Below are 27,014 nucleotides of genomic sequence, written 5' to 3' on the forward strand. Positions count from 1 at the left end.
TGGAGGCCCAGTTCCTCTTACAGGGCAACCTGGTGGAGTATTCTTAGAACATGCTCTGAGTTCTGCAAGCAGTTAGCTCATAAGTAGAGAAGAGGAATGGATTCATCAAGAGGCTCCTCTGATTCAGAGGAAATCTAAGTGCTCTTAGAGCATCAACCACATCAGGAGACTAAAATTGATGTCATTGGTGTGTTTAACTACTAGTGGAAAATGGGCCCAAGTCATTTTGCTAAATCAGAGGGCTTCCCCTCAGCACTGCCTTAGAAAGATCAGGAAAACCAGGAGGGCAGAAATAGAATTCCAGCCCAAGCTGACCTCATTGGTTAGGAGATATTTCAATGTTGGATTAAAGTTTCATGTTCCCCCCAGCTGACCGAATTCAACACACAAATGTTTACTTTATGTCTCTAATCATTAGGTAGGTATACCTACACTTATATTTAAGCATATATTTAAACAAGGTGTTATAGACACCTTGACTTTGTCTTTCTGATGGTAGGTTTAACTTTGAGAACCAAGAAACTAATACATTTCTATTGATTAAAAAAAACAAAAAACAAAACACCTAAGAAACTATATCTTTTTATCTAAACAAGCTATCAAGAAGATCTCACTTTATAGTTTTTTGGGTTAAATCTACCTAACTCATTCTTTCAACACTTTTAACTCCATCACAGAGATTTCTTGGTAATATATGGTTTTTGATCTTATCTGAATTGCTGTTCCTCAACTACAACTCTCCATTTAAAATCACTTTCCTGAGAGTAATGTACATTTTGGGCATCTGAGTATATTTGTAGAACTAGTAGTTGTGGTAACAAGACTAAGTTTACATGTCTGTCCACATCAGCACCATGTACTCAAGATGGATTTCAGCTGCCAAAAAGGTCACTCCAAACTGCTTGCACAAACCTGTCTTTATGCCCCTGTTTATTATGCTCCCATGTAGTAGATGTCTTAGGCACTGAAACAGCACAGCCATATATCAACAGCTCTCGGGTGGTTCCGAATGTTCTAAACAAGAGCAAGGGTGCGCTGAACCTCCCATGTAAACTTTATACAACAGATTCAGCAGAACTGTAATTATTTACAAAATGATGGCATGAGAAATCTCTGGATTTATATCTTACGTTAAAGTAACTTAGATGGTGTCCACATAATTCTTGAATTCGTGGTAGGTTTGCAATTTATTTTGTTTTATTTTGGTTGCACTTGATACAGCTCTAAGGCTATTTTCATTGAAATTTCAAAAAGAAAACATCTAAGATTGGACAGGTTTCTGAAATGTATGTGACAAGTAAGCCTGGTGTATACATGGTACCATGGCAACTTAAACTTATTTTTGCATTGGCATAAAGTATTGTACATTGGATATAGAATGTAAAATCCATTTTGGTTTTTTACTTTTATAACAAAAACAAAATAATTAAGAAAAAATATAGCATTTTGGAGACATATCTGTAGACACTAGTCCAACTAAATCAGGTGGAATTTAGAACTTCATGTCCCTTTTAAATTTTTTTTTTCAAATTTGTTTCTTGTCCAAAGTAGTGAATCTAAGCACAAAGCTCCCTTTGAGGTCAAGGGGACTCCCTGTTTGTACTGCCATTACAGGGTGGAGATGAAAAAAAGGAATAAAGCCTCTAAGAACATGGAAAAATCCGGTTTCAATGAAGATCACAGTCCCAAAGTTAGAGGATACAATGACATTAAATATCATATCTACTTGGAGTTGGATCTACACCAATTTGTAAATTATATTGATAAGAGACATAAAATTGTTTTGTCACTTACTCAATACTTACACCTAAGTCTTAGCAGCACTGACAATCTGAATGAGGAAAAAGATCTACCCGTCTTATGCCATATTTACAAAAATCAATGAGTTTAATTATTCTTTCTCTTCTCTTTTGCAGCTAAGAAGTTAAAATTTCTTCAGGAGAAAAAAAAAGATAATATAATCGTCGGAATCCTTTGCTCACACACCAAAATGATTTTGAGTATGTCCTATTGAGATATTTCAGTGGGTATTTAGCCATAAGAGCATGAATAATCTGCTATGAAATGTTATCTTATTACTGTCAACATACTTTTCAAACTTTAACTAAATATTGCTCCTAACACCACTGTAGGAAAGAAAAAGATTATTATCATATCTTCTCACAGCAGGAAAACTGAAAAAAGAGCAGTTACTTAAGCGTTTTACTCAAGGCAAGAGAAAGTATTAGGGTTAGAAGTCAGATTAGACACTAGCCCAATGCCCTGATCTGCAGCCAGGACTAAGTTATGAACTACCTACTGATTTAGGAGGATGAGGAGAGGAGTCCAGGACATTGCCATTATTTTCCCCATATCATTAACTGGGAATGAATTAGGTCAGTTCTTCCAGAGAACATTCATTTTTTCAGAACTTGAAGAAGTCATTATTTATACTGTGTCAGGTCAAATGTACTATACTATACCATGTCAAATATTTCATCTAATACTGGAGAATATTTTACAAAGCTAGAAATTTGTCAAAACTCCTCATGAAGCATGGTAAAAAAATTAATCAATTCTGAAAATCACAGACTTAATATTTTCCAAATGAATTAGTTAATAAATAGTTTCCCTCTATGGAAATGACTTATTCCCCAGGAAAATATTATTTGATATGACGCCAAACCCAGAACCAGAAATTATGGGACAAATATGTAGAGGGTTGGGAGTTTTGAGGTTTGTCTTGCCTAAAGTGAATGCATTTTGAAAACATTGGAATTCACATTATAGTTCTGTATCTTATTTATTTATTTATTTATTTATTTATTTATTTATTTAGATTTTATTTATTTATTCATGAGAGACACAGAGAGAGAGAGAGAGAGGTAGAGACACAGGCAGAGGGAGAAGGAGGCTCCATGCAGGGAGCCCAATGTGGGACTCGATCCCGGGACTCCAGGATCATGCCTGAGCCAAAGGCAGATGCTCAACCACTGAAACACCCAGGCGTCCTATGTATCTCATTTTAAACATAAAATGGGAGTGATTACAATGGAGCTTAATTGGAAAAACTAGGAGAAAGGTAGTAAAATGGTATTTACATTCTTTAGACCAATTTTCTCCAGGATCTTGAAATTGTCATATTTTATCATTTTGCAGTTGATTTTACATAAATGAAATTTCACTTGGTATAAATTTATTTTGAAGATTAGAGTTATATATAGAGATAAGTATACTTTAATGTCTTTTTAAGTGGAGATTCTGTTTTTTAAAAGATAATGTTATGGCATATCCTGAAGTTATTAAAGATGCCTCAAATCTTCTCTAAACAAGTGTCAAAAATCCAGGCTGGTCTTCAATATTTTGCATAAACTTTATTTAATTGCTTTTTAAAAATGAAGTTCATAAATAATGGGAAATAGGAATAGCCTTTTTGCATAAAAAATAATACAAGGAAAATAGGACAATTAGAATTAAGCTCTTTAAAAAAAGTAAACCAGTGGCACATCCATTAGAAGCAATAATTGCCTTTCAAGTACAAGAAATCTGCTGAGATTCACTAAAGGTTTTTAAATCTGCTGAACCAATACAAACCTCAGTGAAAATAATCTCAGATTTGTTCAAAGCTAGACTCAAGGAAGGAAGTGAAGCTCTCATGTGTCCAAAGAGCTGTCAGTTATCCAGTCTAAGGGGCTGCACAAAATCATGACAATCCAAAGGATAAAGGGAAATAATTTTTACAAAAGCATCAATTCTTTTCTCCTCTCTGTACTCTATCCATCTTTTCCCACCTCTTCCAGCTCCTTTTAGCAAATTGTGGGGTGTAGTTCATTGCATCAGAGATGGTTAGGAGAGAGTAAAAAGCAGAAGGAGAATACTACTGATGTTCCTGGCTTTGGTTTCCCAAACTTACATCCATGAAGACTGTTGCCGCTGTCTCTTACACCTGGCAAATCTCAGGCCGGGGACAGTTCCTCAAAGCTAGGGTTTTGGTGTTGCTATTTCTCTGAAATTTCCCTTGAGCCTGGGAGAGAACCTTGGAGACACAGATGGATTTCAAAAACCCTCTTCCTGGGGCACCTGGGTGGCTCAGCAGTTGAGCATCTGCATTTGGCTCAGAGGGTAACCCCGGGGTCCTGGGACCGAGTCCCACATTGGGCTCCCCACGGGAGCCTGCTTCTCCCTCTGCCTATGTCTCTGCCTCTCTCTGAGTGTGTCTCTCATCAATCAATCAATAAAATCTTAAAAAAAATAAGCCACCTCTTCCTGCTTCCTGGCAGCCTATCAGAGGCACAGTGAGAGTGAAATTGAAAGGACAGGTGAATGGGAAGGCAGGACTGCTTCACAGAGCCCTGGCACAGGGCACTCTGTGGTGTTGGGTGATACACACTCCTACCACAATGATTTTTTTGGAGGATTTTAAAAGCATGGAATTCGACTTTCAAGTTTTTATGTAGGAGAACACTTGATGTTCAAGTCACTTCAAACTAAATAGCAGGCCAGATTCACAATGAAGAGAAACTTCAGCAAAGGCAGGGAGCTGCTGAGAGTCTTCACTTGCTTTCTCTGTACAACACCTTCCAGAAATCGACTGAATTCCACCGTAGATTGATGAAAATCACTTTCTCTCAGAACTTTCCCAAAAGCCAAGATACAATTAAGCATTCTGGTTTCACAGGACATCACTTCCAACCACTTGCCATGGAAATGGATGAAAACTGTCCAAACCCCAAAGCAAGATTTGCTGAATGTCATTCAAATACTAATCATCCAGAGACTACTTGACATTTAAGTTCAACTCTGGAACAGAAATGAATAAATGTTAAGAGGGAAATGACTGAATTTAAATGTAAAATCCTGTAATCCCCACACTTCTAAGTCTGCAGGTGAACCTGACTTGCTCACTCATCACAGACTTCTCTGCATGGTCTGTCACCCTGTACATGCCCTGGTTCATCAGACCTAAGAGCACAAACTGACTGTACTCTACCCATAAATATTTGTTATTTTTCTTTTGTGTGTTATTCTGATTAATTACAAATACTTTGACTTGAAATGAGCCTGAGGAAGAGTTGTTTGTTTGTTTTAAGATTTTTATATATTTATTTATTCAAGAGAGTAAGAGATAACATGGAGGTCAGAGCAGAGGGAGAGGGACAAGCAGACTCTGCGCTGAGCACAGAGACTGACGCAGGGCTCAATCTCAAGACCCTGAGATCATGACCTGAGTTGAAACCAAGAGTCAGACGCTGAACAGACTGTGCCACCTAGGCGCCCCAGTTTTTTTATTTTAAAAAGGTTTTCTTCTCAGCCTCATGACCACTGATGAGATGATTCCTGCCAGCATCACCCCTCCTCCCCCCTACCCCCCACTGCTTGGTGCCAGTGGTGGTCTGTTTCAAACTGGTGATTCTCTGTTGTGAACATTCTAAGATATGGCGGACAACACAATATCAAACAGTATAGAGCTTCAAGCTCGCTCTTTAAAAATTGAACCCAAAAGTGACTGTAACTTTCCACTGGAGAGTTTAACATCCTACAATCATCAGTGTCTACAAGTGCTGTTAACCAGCTCTACTGATGCAAACATTTCTTTGTAAGCATTTACTGAGATATTATAAATTACTTAACTACAGCAGTGTACTTTCTCTCCCTTAATCTTGATCTGATCCCTGAGGGGCTATTTATTACAGATATATACAACTTGTCATTATAAGTGAAGTTAATGTAATATGACACAAGTAGCACACATTGTTTAAATGTGTTCCAGAAAGCTAGCAAATTTAGTTCAGGGAATACTTCTATGCTCTTCTGCCTGAAAAGCAGCAAGAAAGGAGCCAGGCCGGAGCGGGGGTGGGTAGGAGCAAAATATTAAACACTGCTCACTGTAGGTGGCCAATTAATACCCTGTATCCAAGCTGAAACAAATCCTTCCACTATATACATAAAGCATATAATCTCTTATCTGCTTAGGCATTATCAAATATTTTAGCAAATCCTAGTAACTTCAAACACAGGTTTAATGGAATGCAGTGCTAAAACATGCAAAGTCAAGAATCAAGTTTTTTAAGAACATAATCTGTTTTAGAAGGTTTCAAGAGAACTACTTTGCAATCCCATTATAATCTCATCCCGTGAGGAAAGATGACTGATTTGGCAAAACAACATTACATGTGTTAAAGCAAAATGCACAGTTGATTTTGCCTTCTCAAAAAATCAAAGCCATAGGCAGAAAAATCATTTTAATTCCCTAGAAGCTGAAGGAGTACAGAGCCATGGTTCGAGTTCTCCACATTTGGTCCTAAGATAATATTAATTTGAGAGGGAATTCTACTAGTGGTCACATGATATTAACAGTATCATCTAGCTGGGAAATGTGCCAGTATTAATTCAACGTTGTGGTTTTTATCTCATCATCAAGTTAAAAGTAATACAATTCATTATACCACAAGCATGCAAAAATCACAAAACAAAGCCCAAACACCAACATATCCAATAATAAAGCTCCGATAAAATTTCAGTTTTCACTCATTTGTACATATACTTTAAAAAGGATCCATTTCTCCATATATGTCCCTTTCTCCTGGATAACTGGAATATATTTTAAAGGGTTTTTTTTATTCTTCATCATTTCCATCTTCATCTGGGATTGTGTTCATGCACTCAGGGTGGTTTAGATGAAAGCTCAGAAAGTAGGTAAAGTGAGAGAAATCTCCCTTGCAGAATCAGGCAACCACAGCATGAAGCCAGAGAGAAAAGTGAAGAAGTGGACAGAGAGACACAGACAAAACTATATGTAGGAAACGGATCTTTCCATGTATTTTAAAGCAAAAGCTGAGTGATATACTTGATTTATAAGTGTAACATTTTATACCTTTTATATAAACCAGAATATAGAGATCCAAAAGATAGTTCCTAGCTAAACATGGTGGGGAGGTAGGTGGGTGGGGAACCATTTAATTTTTTTTTTAAAGGAATGATTTCTCAGTAGGGTTTGCATAGCTTAAGGAATCTAGTGCTTGTGAGTGATGCAAGATAACACTTTCTTGTAATTTTATATAGTAAGCAAAGATTTAGAATATTTACAGACCACCCTGAGTAAGAACGTCACTGGATTCTAGGAGCATGCTCATACCAGAACATTCATCTTAAAAAAAAAAAAAAAGTGTCCAATGGCCGTCGGGCCATATATGGCTGTAGGGGAAGGTATGTCTTTGACTTCCTAGTGCCTGCAGAAGTAGAGCACAAAGTCATGACAGCCTGCTGAAGGATTTTCTTTCTTTAATTTGTTATAATGACTGAGTTTTTATCAGATCTGGCCATCGACTGTACTAAAACACTAAGGTTCCCCACATTATAATCTCTGACAGAAAAAAGATTGTAAAGACACTCGTGCTGCTTTGAGTGACAGTCTGCTAGGGTGAATGATTCAGTGCAAAACAAAGTTCCTCAATCATTTGCATGCCCGCAAACTGCCATGTGTTGGTATCTGGGTGCTGCTAGCTCGCTCTCTGGTCCCGGGCTGACACAGAGAAGAGGTCTGGGTATGATATTCTAGACTGTACATGGCCAGACTGGTATAAGCTCCTTTTTCTGATTTATGGGTCGGTCTTGAAACAGTCACAATTTCTCCTTATTAAAATGGATGCAGGAGCGTTCCAAACTTTGAGTCAGACAAAATTCCTTTCATTTTTATTCACTCCACTGTAATTGTAATGAATTACAGTATTCTACTATTTATATCCTCAACATACATTTTCACAGAAGTTCCCTGTCACTCTACATTAGTCAACAGATGCTACAATGTCTGATCTTAAAGATTTCGTGGCCCCTGTGGATTTTTCCCATTACTCAGGCAGCGAGGTTTTCCCCATTGGTTATTTCCTCTATGGTAATAAAGTCACTTTTGGATAAGCATTAACTCTTTCATGGCTCCTCTAGCTGTAGCATGATATAGCAGTAAACAAAACAAATAACACTACATTTGTCTGAGGGAGGGCTCATTTCTACTTACACATGAATTTAATGGTTATTAAGTTATTCAGTTACCTTTTTCTGAAATGCTAAAAATAGTCTTAAAAAATCATTTACAGTAATTGCTTTCCTACCAAGCAACTGTTTACAGTGGGTGATTCCAGGCAACTGATACAGCAATGCTTTCTATCAACAAGGACGTATAACCAACATTCTTAACACTGCATGTTTACCTGCAAGTCATAATCTACTTGGGGTGTAGGTTGCCAAATACTTTGTTTTAGGGTAACAGTTCAATTTTTTTTTTAATTTTTAATTTTATTTATTTATGGTAGTCACACAGAGAGAGAGAGAGAGAGAGAGGCAGAGACACAGGCAGAGGGAGGAGCAGGCTCCATGCCCGGGAGCCCGACGTGGGATTCGATCCCGGGTCTCCAGGATCGCGCCCTGGGCCTAAGGCAGGCGCCAAACCGCTGCACCACCCAGGGATCCCTCAATTTGTTTTTAATTAAATGGAACATCCTGGGTTTTCTTCCTTCCTGAAATCCTGAAGGATGTAATATAAGTCTTCAGTCTAACATTACTGTTCTAGAAAACATAGACTTATGCAAAACTCTCCTCGTCATTTAAGTTGTGCAACCATTAAGTCTGAACTATTTTAACAGAGTATCAGAGAACCTCAGATTTGGCGGTAATTCACAATATATAAGTATTTATTTTAAGAGTAGGCAAATATGACTTGCCTTCCTAAATTCAGGAGATCGGCATTTCCAAACCACAATTATCTGTATGGATTTCTTGACTTGGATCAAAAAAAAAGTAGATGCTATTTCATCTATATATTTAACCAAAGGGCCTATATGCTTTACTTTATGCACGTTAATCCATTTATTGATTTAAAAAAATATTTTTAGTAGTCCTTGTACTAAATTACAGAGGTTCATGAGATTCATAAAGATCACTTCCTAATGTCTAGGAGATCTGGAGTTCTGGTAGGCATCTTGCTAAAAATGTGGTACCAACACAGATTGTGTCTTTACCCAGTATGCCTGTGAGAAAAATTAACTTAAGTCAAATTCTCTTTCGTTGGACATCAAAAAGTAGATCATAAGATACCGTTCAAGTGTGGGATTGCCTACTGTCTTTCAGAAATGACTCACTATTACCTTCTCTCACCTGACTCTGGAGGGCTGAAGGGACAGCAGCATCTGCAAATGTTGACAGGAGGAAAACTTGACTGACCTAAACCCTTCTCATTCCTGGAGCTCACACATTTTAGGGATTTGCATCCAGAGGCACACACAAGACTTGAAGACACATATAATACTTGCTGAGAGTATTTTAAAAGATATTCTTTGAATCTCAGCTAGTGGGAAATACATTTGTTATCTTCCACTGAAAAGCTTTTTGATTGCAGAAGATTTATTTCTCAGAACTGTTTATAAGGAATCAGAAAAAGCAAACAAAAACAATAATCCTGAGAATATTCAAATTTTGCAATTTTCAAAAACCCTTTGGATTGTATGATTTAGGTTACATTTTCAAAACTCACAATACTCAATGAGCAACCTATGGCTTACTCAAAATCAGGGGCTTCCCCACAGTGTCCCTGGGAGGCTCAGTAGGAAAGGAGCTCAAAGGGAGGTGGGAGGGATCCCTGGGTGGCGCAGTGGTTAGGTGCCTGCCTTTGGCCCAGGGCGCGATCCTGGGGACCTGGGATCGAATCCCACGTAGGGCTCCCGGTGCGTGGAGCCTGCTTCTCCCTCTGCCTATGTCTCTGCCTCTCTCTCTCACTGTGTGCCTATCATAAATAAAAAATAAAAAATTAAAATAAAAAAAAAGGGAGGTGGGAGAAAGGCCCAGAGAGAAAACTGCCCTTTCAGCCACATGACCGTACATTTGGCTGTTGTGTACATAGAAGGTCATCATAAGATTCCATTTGGGAAAAGATTCTGCCACTCAGAGAAAGAAAGAAATGTCACAAAATACATACTCTAAATTAATTGTTACCAGAGGGATTGCAGAAATCCAGAATGGCTGTTTTTTAGCAAGAAGACTCTGTTTTTTTTCCCCTCAAATAAGAATTTATGTAGACTATTAGAATTGTCTTGAAATTTGAATAAACATTCAGTATTCAATATGGAAATGTAAATCAGTTATTAACCTACAGAAAAAAGTAAGAAAAGATTTTATAAGGAAACAACTAAGGAGAGGAGTGTGTTAATATAAAAATAATTATTCTTTGGGCTATAAACATAATACGTTTCCATTGTCAAAAAATTTGGACATGTAGAAAGGAATTTTTAAAGTGAGATCAAATCAAATGTAGGCCCATTATCAGCTATTCCGTGGATGTGTGGATGCAGAAACATCGCCACTATCATAATGAATATACTTCTGTAGCCTACGTATTTAATTTAACATTGTCTTGTGTGGTTACTTATGCATTAAAAAAAAAACACATTTCTCTTAAGGAGGAAATTGAAAAGACAGAATGAAGAACGTTGTCATTGGTATAAAATTTTAAGAAGCATGAAACAGGAACCTTAGGTCTTTTCAAACATCTCCACCTTTTCCATTTGGACAATCCCAGGTAATAAGGATTTGCCTTGAAGCTATTTTCTTGGAGGTAGGAACCTTAGTGTTCTGGGTCTCTAGAAATTCCCTTTTATCTATCTGAGGGATATCATCCCCACTGGTCTACACTTCACTTTCCTAGTTTCTTTTTCCATTATCTCATAAAGAAAATAGCCATAAAATAAATAAAAAGCAATTTCTACTGTGAGAAGAAAAGCCAAATAATCAGTTCAAAAATAATTGTCTTAATGAACTGCTAAGTCTAAATTAGACCTCCTGATATAAACTAAAATAAAATGCCCACAGCTTGTGATAAATTAATGATTATTGCACATGTTAAGCAAAAAATTATCTAGACTGCGAGCTAAAAAAAGGCAAGATTTCCCAACCAAAGGTCAGAGGAAATGGGTTTGGGGGATGGAGAGATTCACCCAATGCTAAGTGTGAAGGTCTACTAGGATTTTCTCCAAATGCATTTTAGATTAAGTACCATAGAATTGGTGATCTACTTAAAGTTCACAGCTACTACAACTATTTAACCACATTGGGATAAGTGTTAATCCCACTACAGAAAAACTGAAACAGTCAGCCTAGTGGTAATCGTAATCTAGAAATAGGTTAAAGGCCTCTCTAGCTTCTTTGAGCCTCTCTCTATAACCTGCCCCTGCAACGAAGTTAGCATGGTTAACTTTTAATTATCATGTTAGTTTAGTTATAGGCTTCACATCCTCCCTAACTTTGCCTGAAACCAGCCCTGGGTTGCCTACCCTCCCATTGACTCAGAAGGCAGCCTATAAATCCTCTACCATAACAACCGCTTTTCTACCTGTCTCTCTGCTCGCATCATTTTCCCCAATATCCAAGGAAGTCCTAGTCATTGGGTGTTCAACAACATCCATTACATAAATGAACAAACAAGTGACGACAAACACATTACTTAATTAAAATAAAAATGAAATTAAAGGAATAAATGTATAGGAAGGGAAATAAAATTTTACCTGAGATGTTGCCATTATAGTGTCAGCACGGCACTTTTGCCATTTGTTTTTGTGCATGCACCTAGGACATTAAACTCCACAATACCAGGTGAATTCCACTTGCCAGCTGTAACCATTAAAACATCACCTGCTGTCAAACATACCTTTCAGTCCCTGAGTGTTATTTAAGAGAACTAAGGACCTCAGCCTATAGCATTTCTTTTGAATAAAAAATCATTAAGGGTTAATGACCCAATGCCTTGCTCTAGGCCCAAAACTATTTCTAATCAGTCATTAGTCTCCCCCTACATGGCCTGAAACTCCATGATTATTGCTTAATTTAAGCACAAACTACTATGCGGGCAGAACATTGCCTATCTCTCTCCTTTAAACATAATGAGCACAGATTTCCATGAATTTAATCAGTTGTTTACATGTGACTTGGTTCTTGGCAATAACAAAAATTGTGTCCTTCACTTTTATAAAATTTTAAACATACTATCCTGAGAGTTCAGGTCATATTGTTATTTCTTCCATGGATCAAATCATGATATTTAAGATTTGATATTTTAAAAGTTACAAATTGTATAACATTTTATTTCAATGTCCTATGTAACTCTCTATTCACCTTTTCTCTTTTAGCACAAATTTGATTCATTTCTTGAAATCTATAATAGCATTATCTAACGACAAAGTGACCCATGTTTCTTCAGGCAATTTGATAATCATATGATTTCAGAAATACCTTGGATTTCTTAAATTAGTAACAGAAAATGTATCATGGATTTTTCCAACGTTTTGCTTTACAAATATTTACTGCCACACCAAACTTTGTTTTAGTTCTTCCGTCTACTTGATAATCCCCTGATTAGACCATCCCATGCTCGGAGGAGCCAAAGAAAAATTGTGGAGCCTGCCAAAGACAAATAGACTGTGTATTTCTTTCAAAATTCTATTTTTTTTCAATAGCTTGTGCTTTTTTTCTGATAAAATAAACGATTCAGACTAACAAGCCACTCATTGATCTTTGACCTTTTCAGCCACATCAAAAGCATCTTAAAAGCCAATTAGTGGAAATACAGAGAAAAGGTCATTTTGTTACAGCGCTCAACATCGGAACCATAATATTTTACATAGATTCAAGTTATCCATGGCTTTCATTACAAAAGTAGAAAGATAAATACTTTAATCATAAAGCAGGTAGGTATTTTGTGCATGCACAAATGATTTTTGTTTTCCTCATGTTGAGTACAGTCATTTCCTTAGCACAGCCAATGCACAGGGTCTCTAGTAAATGCTTTCTTGATGATCTCTTTTGATGTAGAACAGGGACAACACTGATAAATGATGGCTATTGATAATCCCCAAACCTCATTTTAACCTCTGCTTTAATTGCTTTCTCAAAACAGCCCTTTACCAGACTATTTCAGAAAAAAAGAAATACACATAAGATTAAACATTGGCTTTTTTTTCTCTTTCTCCCTTTTCTGCCCTGATAGTACTGATTTTAGGTAGCATAACAGAAAACACAGAGAAAATCCAGGACTTAGATGACTGCAGAACTGAATAGAAGCCCTCAGAAATTAAAATAATGATTTTATAAAGATTATTATTCAATATATTTGTAGTTAAATGTCTAAAGATCAATTGTTTTGGGGACTCATTTATTAATTTTTTAAATTTTTTTTTGAAGATCGACAATTTTCAGGGCCCTAGGCTAGATATACTTTGACATACATAATAATACAAAAGACATGATTACTGTCCTAAGAAAATTGTATTTACTAGAGGATGATATAATCTGGTAAATCCCTCCTATGTTGTGCTGCATGTGATGTCTTTCTGCCAGTTTAATACAAAACAATAGAAATCATTTTGATTTTGGTAGCAAGCATTTTCCTGTGGGACAGAGAATCAATTCATCTTATTTTTAAATGAGAGTATCTGATTTTTTCTCTAAGCAAGACATTATTTTGTATATATGGCAGAAAAGTAAACAAGTATATATATTTAAAGAAAAACCTAGAACAAAAATCTAAATATATCCTGAAATGAAGCATAATGCTATAATGCTATAATCTAAAAAATATGTGGAACTTGTAGAATAAAGTCTCCAAGGTCACTTGTAACATACAAGTATCAGGTATTGAAAAACTGTATTAGACTTTGATTTTCTGAGCAGGAATTTCCAGTCTTTTCCTAAATGCTTTTCCTTTAAAGTACAAGCAGACCACATTCATCAAAACCAGATGCTAATGTCTCTCTGCTCAGCTTCAGTTATCAATATCAAGCTTGAAAGATCCAAAACATTTTTGTAAAAAATTGACTGTGCGTGTGATCAGGTCATATTCACCAGGGTTGACATGAGCCAAGGACCATAAATGCCTTTGAAATGAAAAAAAAAAAAAAAAAAAAAATCAAGGTCCTTCAGACCATGTTTTTCCCTTTAATTTTTTTAAGTTAAAAAATTATTTGTTCAAGAAATGTTACATACATGTGCAGTATGCATGCATGTACACACACACACACACACACACACACAGAGTTTTGTTAAGGTCTGCTAAATATTAGGCCAAGAGAAAAACCAAACTTCCTCATTTGGTCCTTTGAAAATTGCTGACGTTGAATGGATCAGCCCTTCAAAATCTGCACTGCTCTGTTGGCCACAGTGTACAGATTATGATGGAGGTGTACAGTCAGCAATCAAGGGCACCAGCCTTGCCACTCCCACAGTCTTGAGTGAATGGAGCAAACCACAAGCTATAGCTTCACAGCTAGTACTAATATGTTGGTAGAGATGGGGCTACATTTTATGCTAATATCCTTAAGAGAGTAAAGAAATCCTTAAGTTCCTTTGATACTCTTCCCTTGGGCATCCAAAATTCTAACCATATATCACTTTTCTCCAGCTATATTTAAATAGTCTACATAAAGATCTTTCCTTTCCTTTTAGAGGACAATACTAATGGCAATGATATATTAAACAAAAACATACCAGTTTTTAAAACACATTTACATCCTTGATTTAAACTTTTAAAATTCACTGCAGCAACAGAAGTTCAAAGAAATAAGTAATCAAATTTTTTAAAAAACAACTTGACTTCATGAATTCACTAATTGCCATAGAATTGATTAGAAGTACCAACTTAATGTTAATATTGTAGTATAATATATGACAGCAGGTAGCATAATTTAATGCTACCTCTGTATTAAATGTAAGCAACTATATTAAATATGATCTAAACACTATTTAGAATTTTAATCTCAAAGATAGTTAAATGCTGTGTTAGGCATTAAATGTTCAATGATAAAGCAATCAGAAGCTCTGCCCTCATAAGACTTATAATCATACAATAAACACACTCATGAACACCTAAACCAACAAGTAAATAAATGAAATGGTAATATGTACAATGAAGAAAACAAACAATACAGTAAGACTTATTTAATTTTGTCATTCATAGATAGTGTGATGATTAATATTATGGGTCTAGTGGTCCATGGGTGCCTAGATATTTAATTAAACATTTTTCTGGGTATGTCTGCGAGGATGTTTCTCTTTTATTTTCCTTTTTTTAAAAAAATTATTTATTTGAGAGACAGAGAAAGAGAGCACAAGAAGGAGGAACAACAGAAGGCAAGGGAGAAGCAGGTTACCCACTGAGCAGGGAGTTCGATGTAGGGCTTGATCCCAGGACCCTGAGATTATGACCTAAACCAAGGCAGATGCTTAACCGCTTAACCAACTGAGCCACTCAGGCACCCTTGTGAGATTAACGTTTGAACTGATAGTCTAAATAGAAAAAAGTAGATTGCTCTCTCCAACATGAGTGGGCTTCATCCAATCAGTTGGATCCCTGAATAGAACAAAAAGTTGGAGTACAGGATAACTCCTCCTGTCTAGGACATCCTATCTTCTGATTCAAACTGAAATGTTAGCTCTTCCTGGGTCTCCAGCCTACCAACCTTTGTACCAGAACTACACCATTGGCTCTCCTGGGTCTCCAGATTGCCAACTGCCAGTCTTGGAAAATGTTAACCTGTTAACAGTTTAACAGGTTAAAAACTGTTAAAAGCTGAAACTGTTTTTAAAAGTTGGATCACTACAAGTCGTGATTGGAGAGAACAAATTAAAGATGCTGAATGGGTTGAAAGCAACATAAGACAGAAAGAAGAGTGGTGGTAAAGACGGAAAGGAGAAAACACGGTTTTGAAGGTAAAGTCACCTAAACTAGCTCATGGCTGAGAAAGATGAAGAAGAAGGTGGTAATGTGAAGGACGATTCTTATGGTGATGGCTTGAGCAGGTGAGTTGAAACAATTGGACGAGAAATAGATGTGTAAAGGGATAACAATAGTAAAATATGGGGCATATTTACTTTCTAAACATTGTAGTCCAAATGGTGATTTCCAAAAAAAAGAAAATAAAAAAAAATGCATGTAAGAATCTGAAGAGGGATCCCTGGGTGGCTCAGTGGTTTAGTGCCTGCCTTTGGCCCAGGGCGTGATCCTGGAGTCCCAGGATGGAGTCCCACGTCGGGCTCCTGGTATGGAACCTGCTTCTCCCTCTGCCTGTGTCTCTGCCTCTCTCTCTCTCTCTCTCTCTCTCTCTCTCTCTCTCTGTCTATCATGAATAAATAAACAAAATCTTAAAAAAAAAAAAAAGAAGAGTGTCTTTAAAAGAAGAGCTCTTCTTAAAAAAAAAAAAAAGAATCTGAAGAAACAGATTCAGGAAGGAAAGAAGTCATAATTGAAGAGTTATCTTTGGGACCTATAGACTTATAAATAGTATTAAAGGTGTGGCAATGACTGAGATCACTTAGACAATGAACACAGACTCAGAAGAAAAGACCACATAGGGCTGACTCCTGAGTAACAATTTAAAGTTTGGGAAGACAATGAGCCCACAGAAAATACTAAATGATCAGTAAGCAACATCAGGAGACTATGGTGTCTCAGAAGTCATATGAAGAAGTGTCATGAAGAATGGTGGAAGCAAGAGTGTTAATAAGAGTGTTAGCAGTTCATGAGAACTGTTAAGAGGAGACTATTAAAATTTGGCAAATGGAAATGACTGAGAGATGAGGGGGAAAACCCATAAAGAAGTAAGTATCACCATATCTTGTAGAGTGAAAGATCACCTTAGTAAAAGATTCTTTCAAAACTAAGAAGTTCGTATCATAACCAACATAACAGATTTGAGGAAAATCTGAAAATAGAAGAATTCTATACATAATCTCAAGAATTGCCAGCTTTTCTAAAATGGTGTGTCAATTCAATATACACCATTGCACTGAGGGCATTATTATGTCAGAAATATATTTTAATAGGTAGTTTTTCTATAAAGTTAAATTATTATTGTGCAAAGAAAAAACTGTGCCAAAATTCCTAAGAAGTTCCATTGAAAATCTAACTCAAAGATCTTATCATGCTAGAGAACTAGGCCTGGTGTTGTCCCCTTGCCATAAACAGCTATAAAACTGGAAAGAATATGAGTAACAATTATTCACAGACATTGAGATAGCACAAAATATAGCACTATAATCCCTGAAAGAAAGGAAACAAGGCAAGTCCCCCATGCTGCCCTGGCTCTCTGCTTAGAGATATGCCTGACTTGTGGTATAAAAAGAAGGATCTCAAGCAGAGCACAGGTGTATTACTAGTTTGAGGAGACAGAGACAATGGGAATTTAAGGAGCAGAGTATTGGAAAGAAGGGAGAAATCCATGGAAGAACTCAAGATCTCTCCTTAAGGGTCCCCTTAAGCCTTTGGCCGAATACTAAGGCATATATACTTAGTATAAAGCTCAGTGGGTCTGAGCAAAGAATGACCAAAGATCTGAATCATTCTCAGACATTATTCATGAGATATTTATGTACAAATTTCCATAGTGCAAAAATTTCTTCAACATTTGAGAAATTTGGTAAAGATCTCAGAAAGGTCATTCTTAAGTAGGAAATCTAAACTGCATTGGAGTAGTCCTCATTGAGCTTTAAAAACAGGACTTGAAAAGATCAAGATGACATGTAAGTAATGAACTGCCTGCCAGAATAAATCCAGCACTCGTAAAAAGAAGACAACACAAACCTTATAGTCACCAATGTAGCATTGATGATGTCTACAATCTAATGAAAAGATTTCTAGATTGGTGATAGGGATAAATTAATAGGAAAATATAATCCACATCCAGGAGAAAAATCAGTAGAAAGTAATAGACTCAAGAATGACAGAGACAATAGAATTAGCAGATGAGGACTTTAAAAATATAACATCTGAAATGAAAATTTAACTGAAAGGGATTAACAATAGAATAGACACTCAGAAGAAAATATCAGTGAGCTTGAATACACAGAAGATACTTTTCAAAGTAAAGCACAAACTAAAACATGAAAATGAAATTAACAGAGCCTCAGTAACCTGTGGGAAAATATCAAGGAATCTAATATCCGTGTAATGCTAATCTTGAAAAGTGGGGCAGAGGAGAAGAGAGAAATATTTGAAGACTAATTGAAAATTTTTCAAATAAAAACTACAAACCTATGGTTTATAAATCCATAACAATTCTAAAAAGCCCAATAAACCTTATGCAGAATAAAAAGAAAACTATAAGTCTAGGCATATCATAATTAAACTGCTGAAAAAAATTCAGAGAAAAACAAGCACATCTTGTGGAAAGGAACAAAGATAAGAATGACTACAGACATCTTGAATTAAACTGTGCAAGCCAGAAGATCTTTAAAGTGCTGAAAGAATGAGGGGAAAAAAAATGTCATTCTGGAAATAACCTTCTAAAATGCAAGAAAAATCAGGCCAACAAAAAACTATGAAACTGTAGCTAGCAGTTTCCTCCTCTACAGGAAATGTTAAAGGGAGTTCTTTCAGTAAAAGGAAATGATAACAGATGGAAACTTATGTCTATTTCAAAGAATGAAAAGAGCCAAAATAGTAAGTATGTGATTAAATATTAAGAATTTTTATCTTTCCTAATTTAAAATATATATACATATTTGACTAATTAAAACAATGAAGGTATTTATGATGTTTATAACCTGTAGAAAATGAAATATATGACAAAAATAAAACAAAGTTCAAGAAAGAAAACGGAAATACACTGTTTTAAGGATACTACCATATATTAGGTGGTATAGTATTATATGAAGGTAGAATATGATACATTAATGATCATATTCTGAACTCCAGAGCAACTACTAAAATATTAAATAACTTTAGCTTAAAATTGAAGAGTAAAAATGACATGATTGCTAAAATATAGATAATTATCCAAAAGAAGGCAGGGAATGAGAAAACAAAGAATAATTAGAAAACAAGTAGATGCTAGATTTAAAGGAAATCCTGTCAATAATTACATTGGATGTAAATGATATAAACCATACAAGTGACAGCAGGGATTATTTTTCTGGATTTTTTTAAAAAGAGCAAGACTTAACTATATTGTCTTTACAGAAATACACTTTAAATATACAGACACTGGTCACAAGTAAAATGATTGAAAATATATATCATGCTCACAATAACCTAAAGGAAGTTGGGGTAGCTATATTAATAGCAAACAAAGTAAATTTCAGAACAAAAATTACCATAAGGGAAGAATATTTTGTAATGATAAAGAAGATATAACAATTTCAAATGTGCATACACCAAACAAGAGAAGTTCAAAATAGATGAAGGAAAAGCAAAAATCCTCTCTGAGTAATTGATAGCATAAGTAGACAAAATCAGCAGGATTTAGCAGGCATGTATACACTATCAACCAATTTGACCTAATTATCATTTATTGAGCATTCTCCTCGACATCAGCAGAATGCACACATCACTATCAAAGGCACATGGACATTTACAAGCTACATGTTGGTCAATCAAACAAGTGTCAATAGATCTAAAAGGATAATAATCATCTAGAATATGTTAACAACAATGGAATTAAATCACAAGTCAACAATGAAATGTATTCTTAAATTCCCAAATATTTGAAAATAAACAAATTTCTATTTTTGATTTTTTTTATTTATTTATGATAGTCACACACACAGAGAGAGAGAGAGAGAGAGAGAGGCAGAGACATAGGCAGAGGGAGAAGCAGATTCCATGCACCGGGAGCTGGATGTGGGATTCAATCCTGGGTCTCCAGGATCGCGCCCTGGGCCAAAGGCAGGCGCCAAACCGCTGCGCCACCCAGGGATCCCAATAAACACATTCCTAAATAACCCAAGGGTCAAAGAAGATATCACAGGGGATATTAGAAAATATTTTTAACTGAGTTGAGATGAAATCACAGCACATTAAAATGTGTGAGTTAAAGCTAAAACAATGCTGACTAAAACTAAAAAAAATGCTTATATCAGAAAATCATAAATGTCTAAATCAATGATCCTTATATTTTCCACCTTAAACTAGAAAAAACAGTGCAAATTACACTCAGGAGAAGAAAGGAAATAATGGAATGTAAACCAATGAAATAGATGTAAACAATTACAAAATAAAACCAAAACCTGGTTGTTTGAAGAGTAATAAAATTCATAAGGCTAAAGATAGATTAATGGGGAAAAAAGATGGAGAGAAAAGACACAAAAACTAATATTGAGTGAAAGGGGAACATCTCTACAAAACCTATAGATAGTAAATTATAATAAGGAATTATTAGAACAAATATATGCCCATAATTTGTAAGCTTAGATAAAAAATTAACACATTCCTTGAAATAGAAAAATTTCCCAGACTGACCAAACAGGAAATTAAAATTTGAATAGCCCTATGGTTATTAAAACTATAATGAAAAACCTCTTCTCATCCAATTTTAAAATAAATAAGTCTTAGAGATGTAACTTACAGACAGCATGGTGACTATAGTTAATAATACTGTATTTCATATTTGAAGTTGCTGAGAGAAAAGATCCTAAAAGTTCTTTTTTTTTTAAGATTTTTTTTAAGATTTTTTTTTTTTTTTAATGATAGACATAAGGAGAGAGGCGGGGGAGACACAGGAGGAGGGAGAAGCTGGCTCCATGCTGGGAGCCTGACTTGGGACTTGATCCTGGGACTCCAGGATTATGCCCAGGGCCAAAGGCAGGTGCCAAACCTCTGAGCCACCCAGGGATCCCCTAGATCCTAAAAGTTCTCATCACAAGAAAAAAATTCTGTAGCAATGTATGTTAACTAGACTTATTGTGGTGATCATTTCCAATACATTCAAATGCCAAATTATTATATCATACATGTGAACCAATGTAATGTATGTCTATTATACCTCAATTAAAATTTTTTAAAATTTCCCTTAAAGAGTAATAAAAGCTCAGATAGCTTCACCCGAAAATTATATCAAATATTTATTGAATAAATAATGCCAATCTTATGCAAATTTTTTTAGAAAGTAGAGGAGGGAAGGCACATTTCTTAATTTATTTGATCAAAATTGGTACCTCCAAAAAGTTGATACCACCACCACCAGACAGAGTTTAAAGAAAATTGCAGACTAATACCCCTTGTGAAATTAGATGCAGAAACGCATTAGAAAATATCGGCAAATCAAATCTAATAATACGCAAAAAGATACATCATTTTTTCAATTTTACTTGTTATGTTTGGGTTCAAAGCTGTCTGTGAAAGAACAAAGTCCCTGGGAGCCTCAGGTTGGAACTGCTTTCAATCGACCAAAATCTAACGTCAGGTCTCTGGTAAAATGCAAAAAATAAAAAATAAAAAAAGACAACAAATTATTTTTATTCATGAAGGCATGCTCCTTTGCAATGTTACTTTACAATTTCATCCCATCAAGAGGAATACTCTATGCCTCCATCCTTGGAATCTGTCCTCATTCGCCGCTTTGGCCAATAGAAAACAGCAGAGGTGAATTCAGTTGGTTCAAGCTTAGAACTCAAGAGACCTTGTTTCCATTCTTGCTTTTGGAAGCCTGCCACAACACAAGAACAAGCCTGAGCTGTCCTGCTGGATGATAAGCGACCACTGGGAAGAGAGCCAATGTTCCCTAACTTACAGCTACCATGGAGCAGATCCCAGACACCTGAGATGAGTTGAGTCCAACCTATGGCAGCAAACTGTCAGCAGAACCTAGACCAAACGGCTGACCTGAAAATCATTTCCAACTTTCAACTTCTCTCACAACTTTGCCCTGCTAAGTGATCGGCAGAGAGGAGAGGGATCAAACTAAAATGAGGGACCGGAGTGACTTTAAAGAATTATTTAATTAGAAATACAAACAGTTCCCTTGACCTTGATCTTCAACTTTATTTATACATTTGACTTGTTTTTGATGCAGTGTATTATGGCTATCAATATATAAAGAAGACACATAAATAGTTAAATAATTGATATATTTTTTCATTTTAGTGTATGTTTCCAAGGAAAATAAAATTAAAAAATAATCTTCATTAGAATAGTTCGGTCATTATGGATTAATTTATATGAGCCTTATTTGGAATCATGTCTCCTGCCAGAAGTTGTTAATGCCAGATGTTTGTGTGAAATCTCCAATATGTAGCTCATTAATTTATACACTCAGCAAACATTTCTTCATTATCTACTATGTGCTAGGCCCGATACTAGACTAATATTACAACAATGGAGAAGACAAAGACCCTCTTGCAGCTTCTCAAAGCCCTGGTTTTTAGAGATCATCACTGGAGTGAATTGCACTTTAGTTAGTAGAGCCCTAAAGCTTTTAAATTATATTGTTTTAAGGATCTCTGTATTAGAAATGCACCCTCTGTCATTTACATTTTTTCTGTACTATTTTAAGTAGAAGAGAAAGGGATGAGGCTGTAGTCCCTGGATCTAATTCTAGATGTACCCATGAAATGTTACACATGTGAAGGGCATCTGTTATGTATTTTTGCCACAGAAATACAATCAAGTACTGCTGTGGGAGAGGGCACATATATGACTAAGCCGTTGTGAACAGGAGGGCAGAGTACAGGATCATCTAGGTGAGAAGGCCATAGTGAAGGCTTTATATCCAAGTTAACTCTTGATGTGGGAGGTAAATGGGTGCTTGTACTTGGACAAGATGTCAAAGAAAGAGAGCATATTGCAGGTATAGGGAACAATATTACCAAAGATGTAAAATGAAGGAAATGGTGCTTGGCATGGATATTAATATGGCATGGGGCATGAAGCAGGGAGAGGAAGGAGCGGGATTAGCAGCAAAACAGGTAAGAGGTGAAAGAGACTATCTGAGGCTGGATCATGGAGAGCTCAGCATGCCACACCATGCTGAGTTCTTACTTGTCTCTGTAGATGAGAGGGAAATTACTGAAGCATTCTGAGCAAGTGAGCAGTGAGAATTAGACTTATATTTTAGAAAGATTTCTCTGGAGGTATTTTGGACAGTAAATGGATGCATGGAGACAAGTGAGTCATAGTTAAAAACAGCAGCAACAACAACAACAACTATTACAATAAAACAGTGAGAGAAAGCAAAAGCCTAAGCGATAGGCTACCTCAGTGGTAGTGAAAGAGGGGAATGTCTGTTGATCATTAGGACTTGATCCTGTTGGAATGTGATTGGGGACAGAAGAGGAAGAGGCCAAGATGACTCATCTTTTGGATCTGGGGCATCTACTATGTGAAGAGTAGACTCATGAAGCACACTAGGAAACAAGCCAACACATTTCTGGGGATTTCAAAAGATTGATGATGTTAGCAGACTGTGGTACCTGCTTGTCCTTGAAATAGAGTCTGGAAGAGGTGATTTTCTGGGATGTCCAAGGGGAGTGTTTCACAGGTATCTGCTTCCTCAGTTCTGCCCACTGGCTGAGAAAGGATCTCATACACACTTATGCTAATGCTGAAGGATAATGGACTAATAATCTTCTTTCTCTTTCAGATGAAAAAGGATTGACACTATGAACCAGAAGTCAGTGCAGAGTCTACCCCAAAGAATCAAAAAGTTCTTTTGCATTTACATTGTTCTGGAATTAATGACCATGTGCTCTTAAGCCAGTCTCTGGACCTCATTTTTCTGAGTATGCTGAACTACATGGTTCCTACATTCTCCATCTGGCTCCTTTTACAACAAAATCTGTACTGTGTTGGACAACAACAAGCCAACGACCTCATTATTGAATGAGTCCTAAAAGGGTGAGTTGGCATGCTTATTAGAATGGAATGGGTATGCCATTTCATCAAAAAAATTTCCAGAGCTTCGTCAGCTGGAGGCTTTCCTTTTAGGATAGCACCTCCATTCTCTAAGTATTTTGACACTAAGATATCTTTTTCTTTCAGGAACTATGACTCTCAGAGTGCCAAATATGATAAGATATTCTGAAGCAGAAGTCAAATAACAAAGGGTACCTATTTACTATTCCTTTTTTCTATACAATAAAAATTAAACATTTTTTCCTCTCCTAAATTTAATATTCAGCCTGTCAAAGGACTCAAAAATAACCTTTTTCTTATGAAAAAGACCAAGGCAAAACCCTGAGGACATTTTTGAACATTTAGTAATAGTGTTCTTGACTGGTTTAAGGTTATCTTCACAAAAGCAATGTAAATTTAAAGGAAAGTAGTGGAACTGAATTTTTTCAGTTTTTCATATGAATGCTCAAGAGAATGAGTTTGACATTACTGCCTCTATGACCATCAGGATATCATTTCCCTTCCTCTGCCCATACAGTTGTATATTCAAGAAAACCAGAAACTCATTTATTGGTTTTGCTTCTTCTCCCCATGGGACTTGCCAGTGTTCTCAATTTAAATCTAAGGCATAAGTGCAATGGGCTGACTTTAGCTTAATGATAAAGTCACAAAATCACAAATATATAAGAAATATGTTGCATGGATTCAAATATCCCACAAACTATTCAGTTTCAGTTGATAGTTCTGCTTTATTCAAATATACTGCATGTTTTAAATTCTTATTTTTGCATGTTTATGAATGGGAACTGAAGAATTTGTGACAATATTAAGCATATGGAAGATCTGGGTAGCTCCCAATTAGTCTTTTTTGGTGTTATTAGCCTTATTTGGTGTTATTCTCATGCAGATGAGTTAGGTCTGCTATTGATATAAAATCCTGAACACTGGGGGCACCTGGGTGGTTCAGTGGTTGAGCGTCTACCTTTCGCTCACATCATGATCTCAGGCTCCTGGGATCCGAGTCCCTGAGGGGAGCCTGCTTCTCCCTCTGCCTATGTCTCTGCCTTTCTCTGTGTCTTTCATGAATAAATAAATAAAATAAAAAATCTTGTTAAAAAATCCTGAACACTGAATTCAGTGATGGACTTGTAAATAATGAAATTGCGACTTACTTTCGTTCTCAGCTCAAGAAGGTGGTTAGGGGACTATGTTTCTGTAGGGGTCTGGTCTTCCAAATATGTTGGCAGTTCTTGGCTTCCCCTCAGGTTCTGGTTGGTATGGAATCTGTTTTTCTTTGAAGGCTATTCCAAGACTTGAGTAGAATGATTTGTATCTGGGTCTGTTTTGCTTCTCAGGTGGTATCATACTCCCTTGCAGAGACCTTGCCAGGAATAACCTCTGTTGGAAGGAAAGGGAAAGGAGGGAGGCAGAGAGGGATAAGGAAGAAACAGAGCATATCAGATGGACTTTATATTTCAGAGTTTTGAGAAAGAAAGCAGGACTTACTGTGGAATTCATTTAAATAAATATTCTATTACCTAGATAATCATACTCGAGTGTTTTGGTACAAGATAGGAAAGATATAGCTTGATGGTTATTCACAGATGGCTGCAAGTACAATATTAACCCACAGTGTGATTTGATGCATGAAAAAAAAAAAAAAAGACCTTATTAGGCTGCACTGTCGGAATCATGGTGCCTGAATCATAGAATGCAGAAGTCCCTCTGGATGCTGCTGCCTTCACATTGCTTTGAAAGATTGCAGTGAATCCAACTATCACAATCTAAAGAGGATGGTAACAAATTAGAACTTACCTAAATTGGCCACCAAGTAACCCTAGCACAAAAGACAAGATATTTGTGGAAGAATAAAAGAGAGTCAACATATTTATCTCAGACTCAACAAGGAGTATGTTGCATTTCTGAAAGTGTGTTTGACTGACCCCTGAGTCAGAATCACTTTTTTTTTTTTTTAAATGCAGATTTCTTGGCTGCACCTGTAAATTACGGAATCAGAATCCTGAGGGCCAGCTGGGGAGTGATGCACTTCTTAAAGAAGCTTCTCAGGTGACGTTCCTGCACACAAGCATTTGAGAACCGCTGGAATGGAGAGCCTGAGTGCAATCTTCCAGAAATCAATGGGCCATCATAACGTAGACAGAGGAGGGGATGCATGTGATATTGATCCATAGATGGAACTCAACCACAGGGAGGCAGATTTCAGTAAAACTAACTCTTGAAATCAGAAGCATTTTTTTCATCAGAGACCGTTTTATTTTCTTCTGCATACCTTCATTTCTCAACAAAGTACATTCGTTTTATGGTGCCAAGTAAATAGTTGTAGAATGGGCGAGTGAGTAACTCTCTAATCAGAATGATCATATATTCTGGTTATTCGGTTTCATAGGGCGGTTCTTGCTTTACACCTCTTAAGGCAATAGCTTTTCCAGTTTAGCATTTTCTCCTGGATTTCTCTTTTGATTTTAATTCTAGCATGGGTAACATGCAGTGCTACATTAGTTCCAGGTGCACAGTTATTTAATACAGTGATTTAATAATTCCATACATCACACATCACTCAGTGCTAGATTTCTCATTTTTTTAAAAGAAAAGTGTTATTATTATCACTAGGTGCATTAAAACAAGACAGGGTAGTTAAGCCTACTTCCACTTTGTATTTCCAGCTTCTGCCATGGTCTCACCCACTACTTGTGCGGTATACGTAGGTAAACAGAATTCTCACTTTTAACATGTGGTTAAATCTGAAAGGTGGCCAGCAATGATTCTTCCTCTGTTTCCTGCATCCATTCCCAACACCGCCCTTTATAAGAGAACATGCAGAAAGCTGGCAGGTAAATAAGTACCTTAGGATCCCAACAACCGAGGGCAGCTAACTTGGTCCAGCCATAGTGCAGAGATAAGCAGTCTATGTTGCTATTGCTGTGGGCCACTTGGTGGCCCAATCTACCATGCCTTTGCTCATACTTGGCTTGCAAGGTACACAAAGCAACCATGCACCAGTCAGCAAGGGCAGAGAAGAATGTAGAAAATGACAAAGTAGGTGTTCATAGCCATATGCAGGAAACAAAGGCCAAGACAGAACATGAAACAAATAATTGGAACAAACAGTGTTGGATCTTCAATTTTTTAGTTATTTTACTATTTAATTCTATTTTTATTTTTTCAACAAACCCTGTTAGCAACAGCATGCTGGAAAAAAATGAAACTATATGAGTAATTAAAATTTAAGTTCTGAATTTCTAGTTCACAAAATTTATTGACAATTCCCTGTCATACAAATCCAGAAAACACTAATCTGCTAACAACGCATTAGTGTTTCATTAGGTTGAACTATATAAAATTGCTATTTTGTAGATCCAATGCAAAGAGTTTCAGT

At 36.3% G+C, this 27,014-nt stretch overlaps 1 long non-coding RNA gene across 1 annotated transcript; it reads left to right on the plus strand.

Moving 5' to 3' along the window:
• Nucleotides 1-96: 96 nt before the first annotated feature.
• LOC112654592 (uncharacterized) lies at nt 97-27,014 on the plus strand. The gene is made up of 5 exons (XR_003133137.3): nt 97-418; nt 1,917-2,000; nt 23,367-23,620; nt 23,765-23,829; nt 25,600-27,014. It is a non-coding gene; the product is annotated as an uncharacterized LOC112654592 (long non-coding RNA).

The sequence above is a fragment of the Canis lupus genome, chromosome 15 (genome assembly GCF_003254725.2).
Source record: "Canis lupus dingo isolate Sandy chromosome 15, ASM325472v2, whole genome shotgun sequence".
NCBI lineage: Eukaryota > Metazoa > Chordata > Mammalia > Carnivora > Canidae > Canis > Canis lupus.